General features: G+C 45.9%; 1 protein-coding gene across 6 annotated transcripts in view; it reads right to left on the minus strand.

Moving 5' to 3' along the window:
* RNF220 (ring finger protein 220) overlaps positions 1 to 18,321 on the minus strand; it is a 726,058-nt gene that overhangs the window by 677,684 nt on the left and 30,053 nt on the right. The window lies entirely within an intron of this gene.

The following is an 18,321-nucleotide window of genomic DNA, read 5'->3' on the forward strand; positions in this document are numbered from 1 at the left end:
TAACACAGTCTCCTTCTCCCTTGTTTGCTACCCAGTCAGGATACTCATTGGGAATGTTTTGTGGACAACACCTAGTACTGACAGTAACACATACAGAGTGAATTGTGTCATAGCCTAGTACATTGATATACTGACAGACACTGCTGAGAGACCTTTTGAATTGATTTCAAAGTTGGGTAAATGACACTCTGAAGGACACTAAAATCAGCCACCACTGCTTGATGCCTGGCTTCAGCCACCTCCAAAGTGATTTGTCTTTTCATACATAAGATACTCTAAAAGGAATAGCTGCAATCCTGGCATGGACAAGCCATCACATGGAGTGACCCAGGCAATGTCTTGTTACTTATCGCTAATTTCAGGGTTTTTTTACTGGTTGGTGGCAGGGCTGCCTCACTATGGGGCCGATTAGGATGGCGGATGGATTGCCTCCGCCAGGCCGGCGGAGGCAATCCATCCGCCATCCTCACAGAAAAGACCCCCCGCCACATTAGGATGGCTGGGGGGTCCGCGGCGGATGGCAAGACCGTCCGCCGCTTTTTCGCCGGTCGCGAAAAAGTGCATACATATGGTGGCGGTGTCTGCGAGACACCGCCAGCTATATTATGATGATGGTGGTCCTATGCATTTCCACGGTGGCATTGCCGCCGTGAAAAGGCATACGGTATTTGATTTGGGAGCCGGTTGCGGGCCCCCAGGGTGAAGGGGGGGGGGGGTGCACATGGGGGGTACCTATGGTACCCCCCTGCGTTTCAAAGTACAACATGGCAGGCACCGTATGGTGCCTGTCATGTTGTGCTCTGAAACGCACAACATGCATTTTTAGAATTGCATGAAAAATTTTAATGAGTATTGCCCTTTCCCTAACTAAAAACAAGAACAGTGCAAAGAAAGCAGAACCCGAGTCAAGGGGGAGGCCTCCCCCTTGACTCGGGTTCTGCTCTGAGGCAACGACGGACAGACCGGGGCCTCCTACTTCCTGAGCTTGGTCCAGGAGAGGTGAGGTCTAATCCCTGATCATTTTGGATGTGAGACACACCATTTGATACAGAGGAATAGGAACATGGATTGTCCACTTATATCCTTTATCTTGATTTAGCTTTAATTATTAATTAATCACGCAGTAGCAAACGTCCAGAACAGAGGCCCTGAAGAAAGCCGTGGGATCCCTTTCCCTGTCGGCTGAAACATGTTGGCCTCTTCTTGCAGTTATATGTGAAAACTGCTTTCTTTGCACTGTTCTTGTTTTTAGTTAGGGAAAGGGCAATACTCATTAAAATTGTTCTTTGACTCTTTACCCTATTTTAAAATCACCACATAATTATTTGTTTTGCACTGCACATGGTCCCGTTGTAATTTTGATCTCATGGTCAAGCAAGTGATTGGAGGCGTGACTCAACTCTGAGTGTGCTATGGAAAGGTCTCTATGATCAAGAGAAAAACCATCCCATTTTGGATGACCAAATGAGAATATTTGATTTTTACAAAACCTTTGATGGGATTCCAATGGGTCTCACTTTCAATCAAATACGGTTCTGTACATACAGGTTTCCTGTGACTTATTTTGCATAGATACATTCACTAGCACTACATGCTTCAACTCACTTTGTTAGGGGTTTTCAGCTTGTTGGAGCTTCCGTTAGCTCTTAGATAGACCCCCAGTTTTTCTTGTTGTCAATATCTATAAGTGTGGGGATAATATTCTGGGCAGGTCTTTAAATATCCCTTAGACCCTTCCTTCCTCTTGTGTTTTTTCGGTTTTTGAACAGGAGCAAGGTCACAGGTTTTATTTTACGGCCACTGGAACTTATTTTTAAGTTAAAGCAAAACATCACCACATTCACGGGGAACAAGGAAGAAAAGAGAAGCTGAAGGGAAGAATCAAGGAAAGTGAAATAAAAAAAGAAAAACGAAAAAGGGAAGAACAAAAAGCAAAAGTCAACATATTAAGAATCAAAGAAATAAGTAGAAATAAAAGAAGCAAAGACAAACAAAGGGGTGTGAAAGGAACAGAGAGCGTGAAAAGATGAGAGGATAAAAGTGGGCAGAAAGAAAGGAACTCAAATCAAGGTTTATTAATTGTTCGCATGGCACGGTGTTCACTCAGCGACCAAGGGTCAAGTCTCCACCTTCCTGCTACTATATGTTCAGTATATTTCAGTATAGTCATCTGTTCGGTCGTGAATTTTCACGAAAAATGCTTTTGACGACGTAGCAGGACAATTTTCAGCAAAACTGATAAATTAAAGCCAGCTCTCTGTTACAGTTGTTAGAGAGACTGGTTGGAATGTATTTACATTTTTTAAACAAAAGCCACCTTTAAATTAATCTGCTAATGTTGCAATAATCATTTACCACTGTGGCATTCTGTTTATTGACATACAGTTATCAATAAAAATGTGCACACTCTGCCTGTGTTGTGATTCTGGGGTGAAACCCCTCAACCAAGCCTCGAGAGGCTTTGTGCTCACATAAATGTAATTTGTGTAGCCCCCACATCACACGATTCCGTACACTTCATATCGGGCCACTGGGTAGTGGCAGGGATGGCCACATTTCGTCAGCAATAGGATAAACGTAGTGCATAACTGGCAGTGGTCTTTCTGTGAGACTTATTTCTTTTTTAAGAATTAGGACTCTTTCCTGATAAACGTTGTGCCTCTGTGGAGAGTCTAAACACTGAGAGCAGTTTCCTTTTGACCTCAAGTACTCTGTTTCTTGCTCTACCAAGTAAAAAAAAAAAAGACAGAAGTGGAAGGTTAGGTGCCATTGCCACCAGGAATAAGGTAGAAAAAATAATAATTTCAAGTCCTCATTGTTCGTCTTCAGTGCTATGTACTCACAATTTTCACCTAAACACGGCAAAAATAAAACGTAATTTTTTTCACGTGCAACGTCGCAATAAACTGTAGAGGCCTGCATGAGAGATGCTCGAAGGAGCCTTGTGAATTAATTGGTTGAGTAATAATGCTCAACCATTCTGGTACGAGCCCCTGGGGAGCTGGCCCAGGGCTGGCGTCTGTGCTTTTTAGCCTTCGCTTCCTAGGTTGCAGGATGTTAGGGAGAAATCCACAATTTCGCAAAATTCCTTTTAATCTCCTTATTTGTAGTAACTACAGAGTCCTTCAATGAATAGCAAAGTTTCTTGGAGTCACAGATAATATGACAAAGCAATCTCAGGATCGAAAAGGTGGCTTTTTTTAACCAGTGATAATAGCAATTTTGTCGTTGGGGAGCGAGATGTAAAATGCACTGGCAGCAGCTGTGCGGAAAAGAGACCGATGGCATATCTCAGAAACCAAGCGGCCCATAGATTTACAAGCCAGGCTGCTTTTTATGATGACTTTTATAGGAAAATGGTACATTCAGTTGAGGCAGAGGTCTTTAGCGTAGGAATTTTCTAACGCTGCTTAATTCAAGAAGACAGCCCGAGGAAGCATGGGCAATGAGAAGAATAAAAGGGCTAGAACAGCTCTATCACATACCTAAGCATCTCTATGTAGCTGGCACAGGATCAACACAGGAGAATAGAACAAGCGTGCCCGCTCCCTTGTTAAAATGCTCATCTTAAAGCAGCTTCTCTGCCCATTTTAGCGACCCTCTGAAAAACTTTCCAGGAGATGTCTCTTTCTAGATTTCCGTTTTTTTTGGATGCTACGAGGTAACACATAGTGTGAGCAGTAAGCGCACTTTTACTCACCAGAGCTCCCTACACAAAATTAAGATCTTCAATATTCTCTGCTCGCAAATTTTGCTAATGGACAAGGGGTGTTTTTCCAACAAAGTCTACAGCGGATACTGCCATAATGTAACCTTTACTGCTCTGAAACTTTGCACCATGTACTTGAGCACCCAGGACTGAGGAGCAAGAAGCCTGAGCTCCTTTCTCCCTCTCCAGCTGATGCCCACTGGCAGGAAGTGAGACTCTTCATGCTTGTCAATAACGTCAGAACACGCTATCTCCATCCAGCACCAAATCCACGCCCCACATAATCCCAAATCCTTAAAGGGGATTGCAGATTACAATATGCAACAATAAACATTTGTCTAAACAGGAATAGCTTGGTGTTTTTTAAGAAGTACCATTCATACAGTTCATAACACAGCACTTTGCTCATTCCCTGACATATAATATCATCAGTACAATGTGTGCATCTGCTTCTAGGGTGGCCTGGCCTGCGAAGATGCCACATCAGCACTGTGAAGAATCAATCTGAGGATTTGTAAAGGAAAGACATGCCTAATGGCACTTGAGGATATGGTCTGAAGTGTCATTGTTCGAGGTGATATCCCCAATGACATTCAAACTCTTCGACGCTCTATACCATATTTATAAGTAAATGGCCACCTTTTTTAAAATTAATTTTAGGGTGATTACAGAAGAGTAGGTAACTGAACAAATTTACAGAATTTATCAATTCGGGGAAAATGCATTTCTTTCTCGCAATATATATCAATTTCAGAAAAGACTTGGGGAGTATATTTAAGACTATTACACAATGATACTATTTGTTATTCACGATTCAGACATCAGGAGAAACCATCTTACAGCAGTCACCTCAATGTTAAATACGTTCTTTGCACACCTCCCCTTAGAGTGTGTAGATGTCTGCTAGAAGCAGGCACTTCAAAGCTCCAGAAAGTCCAAAGCGCTCTCAATGTTTGACTTGCTCACAATCATCTAAAGTCAACTGCGATCCCAGTTATTAATAATAAAGCCTGCACTGCAGACAATCGCAGAGAAAAGCTTTAAAATGTCTAACAGTCTGATTATGCTGGCTAAGGTATCCCAAAACTCGGGCGCATCACTGAAAATATTCGTAACAAGAAAAAACTTGTGACCTGAACAATGCTGTACAATAGGCAAGAACCGTTATTTCACCTTCTCAACATATTGCAAACCTGGCCCTTTGCCTGTCATTCAGCCCAGTGCATATTTCTGATGTGTGTCACAGTATACCTAGGACTTAAGCATAGTAACATGTTCAACCACATAAATAATATTCCTCTTAAATAGGGCTCACCAAATCTCCACAACACTACTTTGAATTTTATCAGCATTATTAAAATGTGTGCTACTGTGTTGTGTACTGTCACGCACACGGACAGGGATAACCATGAAGCAGGATCTTCTTGGCACCTTTCCCTTCAGTGATGTAGGCACACCCATCTGTGCACGGCAGAGCAATAGTCCCAAAACCTTCCCACAAAGAAAACCTCCAGTCCGTCAAGCTGTGCAGCCATCAGAATGTAATCACAACAGAATCAGCATATAAACTAATAAGGTTGTAGGCCTAGGGTTCAGTCAGTCACATGACATGTGCGAGGCAGGGCTCAACCACACGTTGTGTAATGCAATCTAGTCTTTGTGCTTGAATATGGTGCCTCCCTTGCACAGGTTCCCAAATTTTTCAACTTCCCTAGGGATCAAAATAAAAAAAGACTTGTAAGGGGAGCATGAGACTGAATCAGTAACTAGGTGAAGCCTTACCTAATTTGATAAATGAACTAACGTCTTCTGTAACCTGGTGTGCACACAGATTCCTGACGCTGTGCATAGTGTAAAGGATTCATTTTAAATAGTGTACATTTTAATATAGCTGTTTATGGTAAAGCTGAATGGAAAAAAACATAAAAGTATGAAAACGTAGAAATTACGATGCTTGAATCATAGCCTCAGACAAACATTTTCAGGGTGATTTTGACAATGTTTTGACACTGGGTTCCTCAACAGTGTATGTTGGTTGGAAGTGGTGGTGTTGAAGCAATAGTCGGAAATAAATAAAAGGTCCCTAAGGTGAAGGATGGGTGTGTGCACATTCCAGAGGAATTCTCCCTGAGTTAGCAGCAGGCAGCCACTTTGGGAATGGTTACTGTATTTAGGAACAGAAGAGATAGTTAGTTATGAAGGTGTGATTTGTAAAAAAGTTCAGCCTGCGCATGGGTTTCTAAAGTTCAGAAATCCCACATGCAGCCATCAGTGATACTTAGATAAACGGTTGCTAAGAAAATAACTGATGTTCAACCACTTCAAGAAGCACCTAATCAAACAACAATATGGATCGACCATGCTCTTTGATTGGAGATGCCCCTCTTGACCCCTCTTTAATAGCTATTTATCTACTGCAGCTTTACAGGGGGCCATTGCTCTCCCGCTAGGTCTGATCTCTATATATTCCTTACATACACACATACATAAATCCATACATGGTTACTCTCGAATTTGAACACAGTAAGGATCTTCCGGAGAGCTCAGGGTCTAAAGAAAGTGAGGTTCCGTGACAATTGTCAGTGGTGTCTTCAACTCGCACGAATATGGTCGAGTCTGGTATCTATGAACCGCAAATGACGAGTTTAGTAAGTGTGCGCAGTTTCGCTGTGCTAACTTAAACCGTTCGTTTGTTACGTGGGCTTTTCATCTCTACCCACGGGTTCCATCTTAGATACGGCATCCATTTTGTCTCTTGCCCTCAAGTAGTCAGCGAACGGACGCTGTCCGCTTCACGACCCTGGGATTCCCAAGATATTTGCGGAAGATACATGTCCTTTGAAAGTGTCTTTATGACGAGGGGGTTGCTGCTGTAAGACAGGTGGCGCCGCTCGAGGCTCATCTTGCCGCACGGACTTATTGTCTCAGCCGTGCATCTCATTAGGCACGTCCCTTTGATGCCTGTATCTCGTGTTTCCCGACACCCCCCCTTTTACACCCTTTCCGATCTCCCCACTGTCTCCGTCTTCCTCTGCACCTGTCTTCGTTCCTGTTTCGATCTACTTGATTGCTGATTGGAATTTGCCAATGGTGGGAAGATGGGTTTTTACAGTTGGGAACCGCCAAATGTTTCCGCACTTATGTTCCGGACCTTATGTGTTTCAAAGTGACCAAAGCGACCCCTCTGGGAGCTAGATGTGGGAACTGAGTTGTAAACCTTTGTGTTCAATGTTAGCCTATGGGTAAAAACTGTATAAAAGGAGCGATCCACATAACCAATTTGAAGCAGTCTCCCCGAACTACACTCGATGTACTTCCTGTGACTTCTGTGTTCCCTGCAGTAAATAAACCTTGACTCTTTGACGCCGAAGGAAGTGTCCCGTGTCTCTGTGACTTGTACGCCAGAGCAGGTTACCCACGAAGGTTTCAGGTGTTGTGCCCTGGCACCGCTGGGTCCAAAAGAACCCAGTCCTTCAGTTGGCGCCCAACGTGGGGCTGCATCAGTGGTACCGGTCCAAGCCCGACGATCGTGAGGAACTTCGTGTGAAATCTCCGAGGGAAGGTGCACCCCGCTTCATCGATCCTGTTGTCGAAATAAGTGGCCCGAAGACTTTTCCCGCGAAGATTCCCGCCTCCTGACGGCTGTGACGGACTGCTGCCCTGACTGTAGACCTGTTTTGGCGCCTGGCGTAGACCTTGGTATAGCGAGACGATAGACGGGCCTTCCTGAGGACGCCATTGATCTTTGAGTTAAGTATTTGTGGGTCGCTCCCAGAATCCTTGGTTGTAAACACTTTAGCGAGTGTTTTTGTTGTAGACACTTTAGCGAGTGTCTTTGTTGTAAACACTAGTGGCTTTGTTGTACACGCTGTGTGAGTGTTTTTGTCGGTGACACTTTGCTAGCGTACTTTGTTGTTGTATTTGTTTGACGACTGCAGCCGCCAAAGACCGAGGGTTTTTGTTCTTGCTGGGACTTGGTAAATCCCGTAACCCTTGAAGTTTGTGAAACTCGGCTAGTGTGCAAGATGCCTGGTCGCAGTACTTTGTTCAGTTGTTGTAGACCTTGTGGTGCGGATTCCCTGCTGGAGGACTCGTGTCCGATACCTCCGGTTGGAACTCCTACTTATGACTTATATAGCAAACATGGGCTAGGCCCGATTGCTTTTAACGATTATTGGATAAAATATACAAAGAAAGACGGCGATCTTCGTTGGCCACCTCACGGTAGCTTCGAAGCGTCGATCTTAGATAATTTGGAAATAAAGTTGTTCGAACGCAAATCTAGGCCGGCCATGTTTGATGCCTTTCGGTTGTGGCGCAAAGAAGCCCGACAGAAAGAGATCAGACAGAATAAACGTAGTGAGCGAGATAATGTTGCTACCATTGTGAAGAAAGCTGAGCAGTTTCAGCGTGATAAGGAGGATAAGGATAAGGAAGTGTTTGAGAGGTTGCAACGTATGACCATAGATAAATGTTATCCTGTTTTGCCTACGGAGGCGGATAAGAAGGAAGAGGCAGTTGAGGATCCTTTAATGTCCTATCTTATGAAGTCGCCACCTCCGTACGTACAGGGTACCGCAACTCCTGTGGTCCCTGCCGTACCTGTTCTTCCACCTGTTATTCCTCCACCCGTTCCTCAACCTGCACCCGCTCTTCCGACTGTTCCTGCTCCTGTGCCTGTTTCTATTCCTACTGCTCCTCCGCTTCCACATACTCCTGCTCGCGCTACTGCTCCTGTGTTGTTAACCCCTGTTGTTGCTAACGTTTCTATTCCTCCTCTTGTTAGTCCTGTGTCTTACTCTTGTCCCTCTACTCGTAACCGTAGTTCTCCCATTGCGACAAATTTTTTCCAGTCGCTCGGACCTGTTTTTGGGTCCGCTGGTTCTGATGGTCCACCACAGAGACGTAGTCAACTTCCCGGTAATAGGGAACGCGCTGCGCTATACAATATGGCGATGGGTTGGATGGACAATCCGCAAAGAAATCCACCCCGAGTCGTTCTTGAAACATTTAGTCAATTCAACATACCGACTCAGAGATATGTGTTTGACGAAATGTGTAAACTCCTACATGATCAGATAGCGGCTGTTGCGCCTGACGAGGTGCTAACCGCCCTGTCTAATCTTCGGCTTCAGTTCGCAACTGGACTGATAGTCGATACTAATGTCCGACGAGCTATTGAGCAGTTGCTGTCTTATCGCCTTGCTCCTATTCCTCACGCACTGTTTGTTGAGGATCTTGAACGTCAACAAGCTGAGTCTGGCCAATACCCTATGCGTGAAGTTCCGCCGGTTTGGGTACCCGCTGATAATACTAATGCTAACGCTCCAGTAGCGGCACATTTCCAGAGAGTATGGATACATCTCCCATGGAAACGATCGGAAGTGCTTCAGGTGAAACAAACTTTGCCCGATCCTCGCAAAAATCCTGCTGGGTATTATAAGGAATTATCGCAGCTTGTAGATGCTACGGTAATGAATCTTGCCGATATTGACATGTTGTTTGGCAATGTTGTGCCGCAACCGGTATGGGCCAAGATTCGTCATCAAGATCACACAAATGAATTAGGTGGTGATTGGGCTGCCATTACAGCGGCAGACGCTGGACAAGTGGCTGCTGCTAAACCCGATCAGTTGATTGCACTTCTTCCCCAGCGAATCATTACATTAATGAAAACGCTTATGCCAGCTATGAGGGTAAATTGGGACAAGTTGTCAGCCTGTAAGCAAAAGAAAGATGAGAGTGTTTCAGATTTCTTTACGAGGTTTGAGGAAACATTTGTTGATCATAGTGGACAGGATATGGGTACTGAGGGTGGACAACGGCTGTTTGTGGACAAATTTGTATCGAACTTGTTGCCCGATTTATGCAATAAATTGAAGAATTCAGAAAGTGCGTGGGCCGTTTCTACCTCAGCTCAGATTCTGGCTACGGCACAATACTATGAAAATAGAGAGAAAGAAGAAAATGACCGAGCTGATAAAAAGACAAAGGAGCTGAAAACTAAAGTGTTGTTACAACAAGCATATCCGCCGCGTTCTAATCAGAATGCGTCTCAGCAGAATAGATCACAGTCGCAATCGAATCGATCGCAGTCGCGTAATGATTCCTCTTTCAACAGATCTTCGTTGGGGTACAACCAATGTGCTTATTGTAGACAGGAGGGACACATTAAATTTGATTGTCCTGTTTTAAATGATCGTAATAGTGGTAATTCGTCTAGAGGAGGCCGTGGTGGTTCACAGAATGCATCACGTGGTAGAGGCCGTGGTGCTCAGAACGATCGCTCTGACAACTCATCAAATTCTAATAACTGTTTCGATCAACGTGGATCATCGCAAGGACGATCTGCGCAGTACAATGTAGACGATTATTACGTCGATCAGGGAACTGACGACAGTAATTACTAGGACAGCCAAAGACAAGGAGAGGGAGTGGTATCAGTTCCGGTTGATCAGAGAGGGCCTTACGTCGCAGTCGCTACATCGGGCGTCGTTGAGCCTTTTCTGTTGGACACTGGTGCAGCGAAAAGTTCCATTATGCATTCGAAACTCCCTGGCGCACCTTTGTCTGGCTTAACAAATATATCCGTTGGATTCTCTGGCGCCCCCGTTAGCAATCCAGTTTCGCGCCCTTTGCCCCTTAAAATTGGGCCTTGTGAGCTCGAAGCTCCGTTGATTTTAACCACTGGTTGTGGTGAAAACCTTTTGGGTCTGGATTTGCTTAAACGTTTGTACGCAACTTTGTATTGTTCTCCTGCGGGTGTAAAGCTTACGTTAGGAGAGAGGGTAGTCTCTCCCATGTATTTGTCTCTCGATAAGCTTCCACCGGAATTGGATTCTCTTCCTGCGTCTTTGTGGGCGACGGGTCCAAACGATGTGGGCCTACTTGATATCTCCCCTTATGTTGTTCAGTTGAAATCGAATGTACGATTGCCACGTATTCCCCAATATCGTATCTCCCTTGATGGTGAACGAGCTTTGTTAGCGATCATCTATGATTTGATCGAGAAAGATGTTATTGAGGAGACTCGGGGAAACGTGTGCAATAGCCCTGTGCTGCCTATTCTTAAACGTACTGATCCTACCAAACCGCCTGTTTATCGTTTTGTTATCGATTTACGGGAGGTGAATAAAATTGTGGTTCCTCAATTCCCTGTTGTGCCTGACATCACGGCGCTACTGACTCTGATTCCAGCTACTGCATCATGGTTTTCGGTGATTGATTTGAAAAATGCCTTTTTCAGCATCCCGATCGCCGAAGAGAGCAGGGACCTTTTCGGTTTCTCTCTTGGTGGACGTAGCTTCCGGTTCAAACGCGCTCCTCAAGGCTACTGTGAAAGTCCGTCGATTTACAGTCAAGCCCTGAAGGGACAACTGGATGCGTTTAGGTTGCCGGTTGGTGCGGCCTTAATTCAATATGTCGACGACTTATTGGTGGCTGCTGATACTCAGGACATTTGCAAAATTGCTACGGTGTCGTTGCTGCAACATCTCTGTGAGTTAAATCACAAGGTGTCACCTTCTAAACTCCAATATTGTTGTCAAGAAGTAACCTATCTAGGTCACTTATTGTCAAAGGAGGGAAGGAGATTGACCCCAGAGAGAATTGCAGCGATTGCGCGAATGGCTGTGCCAAAAACCCAAAGAGATGTGCGTGCCTTTCTAGGTATCACGTCGTACTGTAGGCAGTGGATTCCGAATTTTTCATTGCTAGCGAAACCATTGGTGGCTCTTACGTGCAAGGATGTTTCAACTCCTTTACCATGGACGGAAGAATGTCAGAAAAGTTTTTCTGAATTACGTGATTCATTGTGTTCGGCTCCTGTGTTAGGTACCCCTGATTACAGCAAACCGTTCACGTTATATGTTCACGAGAGAGAAGGCTGTGCGTTGAGTGTCTTAACGCAACCTTTTGGTGGTAAGCAACGTCCATGTGCATATTTTTCCTCGACCTTAGACCCGGTAGCTAGAGCATTGCCGAGTTGTTTGAGAGCAACTGCGGCAGCTGCGGTCTCCATCCGACAATCAGCAGGATTGGTCATGGATAATATGCTTACGGTGATGGTTCCGCATGCAGTCGACACTCTTTTGAATCGTACGAAAACTCAGCACTTGACGAGTGCGAGGTTGTCTGGGTACGAATTGACGCTCTTGGCAAGCCACATTCAGATAAAACGTTGTAATGTCCTAAACCCGGCAACTTTGTTACCAATTAGTGCAGAGTCAGATCAAGTAACAGAACATGACTGCTACTTGCGTACAGAAGAGGAAACAAAAGGTCGAGTGGACCTTAAAAACACCCCATTGGAAGATCCTGACGGCACTTTGTATGTGGATGGGTCATGTTTTAAATTGCCGAATGGTGATGTGACTACTGCTTATGCTGTTGTGACGTTGAATACTGTCGTTGAGACTGCGAGATTGAATCAGAATTCTGCCCAAGCTGCAGAGCTGATTGCTCTTACTAGAGCATGTGTATTAGCGAAAGGGAAACGTGTGAATGTGTACACCGATAGCCAGTACGCTTTCGGTGTAGCGCATAGCTTTGGACGATTGTGGCGAGAACGTGGTTTCTTGACGTCACACGGCACGAAAATACAGCATGGCCAACTTGTGAATGATCTTTTGGATGCATTGACTTTGCCTGCTCAAGTTGCGATTGTTAAATGTAGTGCGCATCGTAAAGTGACGGATGATGTTGGTCGTGGTAATGCGTTTGCAGATGAGGTTGCTAAGGAGACTGCCCGGAACCTTAGCACTCGAATGTATGTGACGAGTTCGGTTAGGTGGCCTACAGAATCAAGTATGTGTGAGAATACCATAGAGAGCGTGAAAGCAATTCAGAATGAGGCCACCGAGACGGAGAAGATGAAGTGGAAAGAAAGTACGGGAAAGTTGGATGTGAATGGTTGTTGGATTGATTTGTCGGATCAGAAAAGATGGATGTTGCCTGATGCGTATGTGCTGGCCGTTGTGACAATGGCACATGGGTTAGCACATATCAGCGCGAAAGGCATTTGCAAGTTGTTGTCGCCTGTGTGGAAGAATGATGGCATTATAAAGTGTGCTGAACGTCTGGTGAAGAATTGTATGGTGTGTATAATGTACAATCCTGGCAAAGGAACCCCAACTCCCCCTGGCAGTTTTGCTCCTCCTTCGTATCCCTTTGAGGTGATTCAATTGGACTTCATCCATATGGAGCGATGCAATAACTTAAAATATGTTTTGGTTGTGGTTTGCGCATTCTCCCGATGGATTGAGGCCTATCCCCTCAAAGATAATACTGCTTTGTCTACTGCGAAAATCCTACTGAAGGAATACTTTCCTCGGTATGGAATGCCTAGAGTCGTGTGGTCAGATAACGGAAGTGAGTTTGTTGGAAGTGTGATGAAGAATGTGTGTAAGGGCCTTGGAATTAATCAAAAATTCCATAGCGCCAATCATCCTCAGTCAGCTGGATTGGTTGAAGGGTACAATGGTACCCTTAAACTAAAGCTAGCGAAGATTCAGGCTACGACTGGACTTTCGTGGCCTGACGCTTTGCCTCTAGCATTACTGTCAACTAGGGCGACTGTACACTCCCGAATAGGGCTTAGTCCCTATGAAATAGTGTTCGGCCGTCCTGCGAATGTGTGGGGGGTTCCTAGGCCAGGTATATTCGTTGATCTTGAGTATCCGATGTTGATTGATTACTTGCATGACTTGACTGCTAAACTGAGGTTAATTCATCAACAGGTTTACGACGCCTTGCCGACGCAGACGGAGGGTCCAGGCCACCAGCTCCAACCCGGTGATTGGGTTGTCACCCGTAATTTCTCACGCAAGAAGAATCTGGACCCCCGTTTTGTTGGACCTCACCAGGTGCTCCTGGCCACGAGGACTGCCGTTCGTCTTGAGGGGCGGAAGAATTGGGTACATGCTACCCATTGTAAACGAGTCCCTATTCCTTTACCGGCAGACCCGTGGGTGAGGAAAGGCATTGCGTCAACAGAAGCAGAGACATTGCCGGCGTTTGTACCTTTTAGCGACGCACAGCTCGTTGGTGAACCCTCAGCGCAGCAGAAAGCCATTGTTGGAACATTGTCAGCAAAAGACTCAAGACCAAATCAACAAATTGATCAGCAGGACGCTGTCTCTTCAACGGATCTTTTGTTCGACGAGCAGACACGTCCCGGGAAACATCGATATTCTTTGCGTTCTCGCATTAAGGACTAATAAAATCTCTTGCTTTGCTGAAATTGATAACTGCAATATCTTCGTTTCCCCTGATCAACTTTGAACATTTCGTATCATTGAAACTTGTTTGTATATATATATATTAAGCTTCTTCCTTGTATCTTTTTCCTTCCACAGCTGAATTATTGTGCTAGATAAATACATATTGTGTATTGAGGGCCGTAGGGCCGCGCGCGTACTTCCTTCTGGACAGTAGGTCTTGACGCTAGGTTAAAGGCCGTCGGTTCCTAGGAACTCCTGGGAATTGACCATTGCTGCACAGAACGAAGTGCGTCAAGAAACGTTGCGGACGGTCGTAGGGAAATGGCATTTTTGAAGCTGAACGATTTGGAAGGAGCTCAGGCGTATAGAGTCAAACTGCAGAAACTCAGTCGTACTAAATGTTTTGTATTCCAATTGTTTGTATTGTTCTTAACTGCTTCTGCATTCTTGGCGGGTGGGGTGTATTATGCTATGTCTTACTTTTTACTTCCTACCCCTACTCCTACTCCTTACCCTAATCTTACTCTTACTGCTACTACTGCTTCTCCCCATTCCTTTCACATTTTACCGGAACACGAACAGGCTAGACGTGTAGAATTCCGCAACAATTCCTTTATCCAGCTCCTCCATCAGCATCAGTTAGTGGTTAACACTACTAATTGTTGGGTGTGTGGGTTGATGCCACATACTACGGGTAAGGGAATTCCATATCTGGTGTTACCATATAGTTCCCAAGGGTCAGCTCGAGCATACCAAACAATGCTTCGAAGCGCACTAGGTTTCCACCCCATTCCAGAACAACGTTCCCCCAAACCTGGTCCTACCTCGTACCAGTGGGTGCTATCGATGGCAATAGAGGATATGGAAGATGAGATCCATGATGCTTTTCTCATCCCTAAGGAAGAGGTACAAGCCTATAGGGTCCTGAGTAGAGGGGAATATAGTATGTTCGTTAATGAAAAGCAGTTTAAAAGCTCGCCTCCAATATGGGTCGTACCCCACACTGGTAATCTTTGTCTTGTGGGTCGTGGCTCGCAAGCCTCACTTGGAGTAAGTGCTTGCATTGAAAGTTACGTTCTGCCAATGTCCCCGACCCCTGTGTTTCTGGCTGCCAAGGGTACGTACTTCATCTGTCATGATCGTGCATACACATGGTTGCCCTCAGACTTCATGGGCTCATGTTTTGTTGCAAATCTGTTGCCTCCGACGTTCACTGTAGATGCCGATTATCATAAGACTAGAGTTGTACGAGGCGTAATTAGCGAAGAGGATACTGCCGGTCAAGAGGCAGGAGACTTTTTCAAGGGTTTCCTCCCGTTTTGGGGACCTATGGTTAATAGTAGGAACCTGAGACATTTGACTCGAGTTGTAGAATCGACAGCTAATGTTACTGCCAGTGCCCTTGGTAATATCACCACAGAACTTCAGGCGGAGAGACTTATGACGTTACAAAACCGTATGGTTTTAGATGTCGTCTTGGCAGACCGCGGTGGGGTATGTAAAGTGATCCATTCGAGCTGTTGCATTTTCATACCTGATAATGCTCCTACTGTCTATGAAGCCATCTCGAAGTTGCATAAGATCTCCGAATCCATACACGTGGATGTAGGGGATTGGACGCTACTTGGTTGGTTTTGGGGCCTGATGTCGACTTGGGGTTGGAAGATTTTGATGATCATCGGAGTTGTGGTAGTGTTCCTGTTCACGTGTTGCCTTTGTGTGCAGTGTGGTCCTGCCTTATGTGGCCTCTGTGCTACAACGTGTATGAGACAACCACCTGTTACCAAGGGGACTCGGTTGGACAAGGCTATGCTACAGCGACATCTTGATGGTCTGATGAATATCGAATATGATTCCGACTAGTGCTTGCCTACATGAGGGCAAAAGGAGCGTCTGAGGTTCCGTGACAATTGTCAGTGGTGTCTTCAACTCGCACGAATATGGTCGAGTCTGGTATCTATGAACCGCAAATGACGAGTTTAGTAAGTGTGCGCAGTTTCGCTGTGCTAACTTAAACCGTTCGTTTGTTACGTGGGCTTTTCATCTCTACCCACGGGTTCCATCTTAGATACGGCATCCATTTTGTCTCTTGCCCTCAAGTAGTCAGCGAACGGACGCTGTCCGCTTCACGACCCTGGGATTCCCAAGATATTTGCGGAAGATACATGTCCTTTGAAAGTGTCTTTATGACGAGGGGGTTGCTGCTGTAAGACAGGTGGCGCCGCTCGAGGCTCATCTTGCCGCACGGACTTATTGTCTCAGCCGTGCATCTCATTAGGCACGTCCCTTTGATGCCTGTATCTCGTGTTTCCCGACACCCCCCCTTTTACACCCTTTCCGATCTCCCCACTGTCTCCGTCTTCCTCTGCACCTGTCTTCGTTCCTGTTTCGATCTACTTGATTGCTGATTGGAATTTGCCAATGGTGGGAAGATGGGTTTTTACAGTTGGGAACCGCCAAATGTTTCCGCACTTATGTTCCGGACCTTATGTGTTTCAAAGTGACCAAAGCGACCCCTCTGGGAGCTAGATGTGGGAACTGAGTTGTAAACCTTTGTGTTCAATGTTAGCCTATGGGTAAAAACTGTATAAAAGGAGCGATCCACATAACCAATTTGAAGCAGTCTCCCCGAACTACACTCGATGTACTTCCTGTGACTTCTGTGTTCCCTGCAGTAAATAAACCTTGACTCTTTGACGCCGAAGGAAGTGTCCCGTGTCTCTGTGACTTGTACGCCAGAGCAGGTTACCCACGAAGGTTTCAGGTGTTGTGCCCTGGCACCGCTGGGTCCAAAAGAACCCAGTCCTTCAAAAGAGGTGACGATCACATGAAATTACATACCCTGAATAGAAAAAAATAGATTACAATTCAGCCACAAGTCTATTCTGCCGAATCACAAATCCAAAATGCCAGATATTTCCTCTCCAATGCTCACTGTAAGGTCCCTCTACAGGACTTCCACTGAAACCCCTAGCACTTTAAGATGTGTGTTCATGTACAAAGTGTCCATCCTCCCAAACCCATCCCCTATGTTTACTTGGACATACACTGCAGCCCTCAGAACAGATTTCAGATCTGGCACCATATTGTTAGTCCAAGTCAAAAATCCTTCCAAGTTCTGTGTTGACAATCCAATCTCCTCCCGCACTTTCAATACATTCGGAACTCTATTGATTAGGTCCTTTAGATTCTGTTCTCTTCAGCCACGGTAGCTGCAGGTATGAGCGGTGGAGCTGGCGGGGGGAGGGGGGATTTCGAGAGATGACCACAAGGGAAAATTAAATAAATAATGAATTTTCCCTCGTGGTCGTCTCTCAAACCCCCCCCCCCCCCCCCCCCCCCCCCCCGGTGGGGCCGGCCTTGGAGGGGGGGGGGGGTTGAGAGACGACCACGAGGGAAAATTCATTATTTATTTAATTTCCCCTTGTGGTCATCTCTCAAACCCCCCCCCAGGCCAGCCCCACCGACCCACTGCTCTTACCTGCAGCGGCCGCGACTGGTTCTCTAGCCCACTTAATGCTTTATCATACCAGATCTCTCCTGTATAACAGCCCCCAATTATGTGTGGACGGAACATTAACCTTCTCCCGCAGCGACAAGTCTACCTCTGTGGGTGATTCTGCCAGAGTGTTCTATAGTTGACTCCTGGATTTCCCCCACACAATAGGAAGAAGTGCTCTACCTTTTTCTTCTTCCCTGCCACATTGGTTAAAGGTGGTATCAGACAGACTCAACCGCTCAAGCAATGGGTCCCAGGGCCTACGACTAGTCTGGTGATGATCACAGGCCACAAGGTGACTCTTTGCACTTTCCCAGGACTACATTGGGGTCAAACCAGAAAAAATGATGCCCAGAGGGTTGGTCCTCAAATGGCAGAGGAACACAGCCTTATTAGCCACAGGGACTTTCCATGTCCCTCCGACAAGCTCTCCTCTTCCCCGCCTGTCCACAGGCTCGTCCAGGCAGCCCCTCTCCTGGCTAAACCTCAGTGCCTTCATCACACAAACCCGCCGCTGGTACACACTGAAGTCTGGTGTCCCCAGGGCTCGAGTCACAGTACCACGCGGGTGGACGGCGTCCCCCACTTATTTTACCGGGGGGTCGCCATCCCCCCTGCCAAACAGCTGGACTTCACTCTTTGGCCTCTCTGGGACGAGGAGCTCGGCACCTTTTGTGACGTCACTTCCTGTTTTGACGTCACTTCCGGTGACAGCGACCCCCCCACTTCGTTTTTTACGACTTGTGACCTGGGTGTCCCTAAAATTCACCTACCATTAGCAGCCCGCCCCAGGTTACCGTCACCAGGGTTCACACAGTAGCCCACCACCAGATAGATCTGGTACCACACAGGGATTGGAGAAACAGCTGCCTTCTCGAGATACTAAATTTCAC

Source organism: Lissotriton vulgaris, chromosome 1_1 (assembly GCF_964263255.1).
Source record: "Lissotriton vulgaris chromosome 1_1, aLisVul1.2, whole genome shotgun sequence".
NCBI lineage: Eukaryota > Metazoa > Chordata > Amphibia > Caudata > Salamandridae > Lissotriton > Lissotriton vulgaris.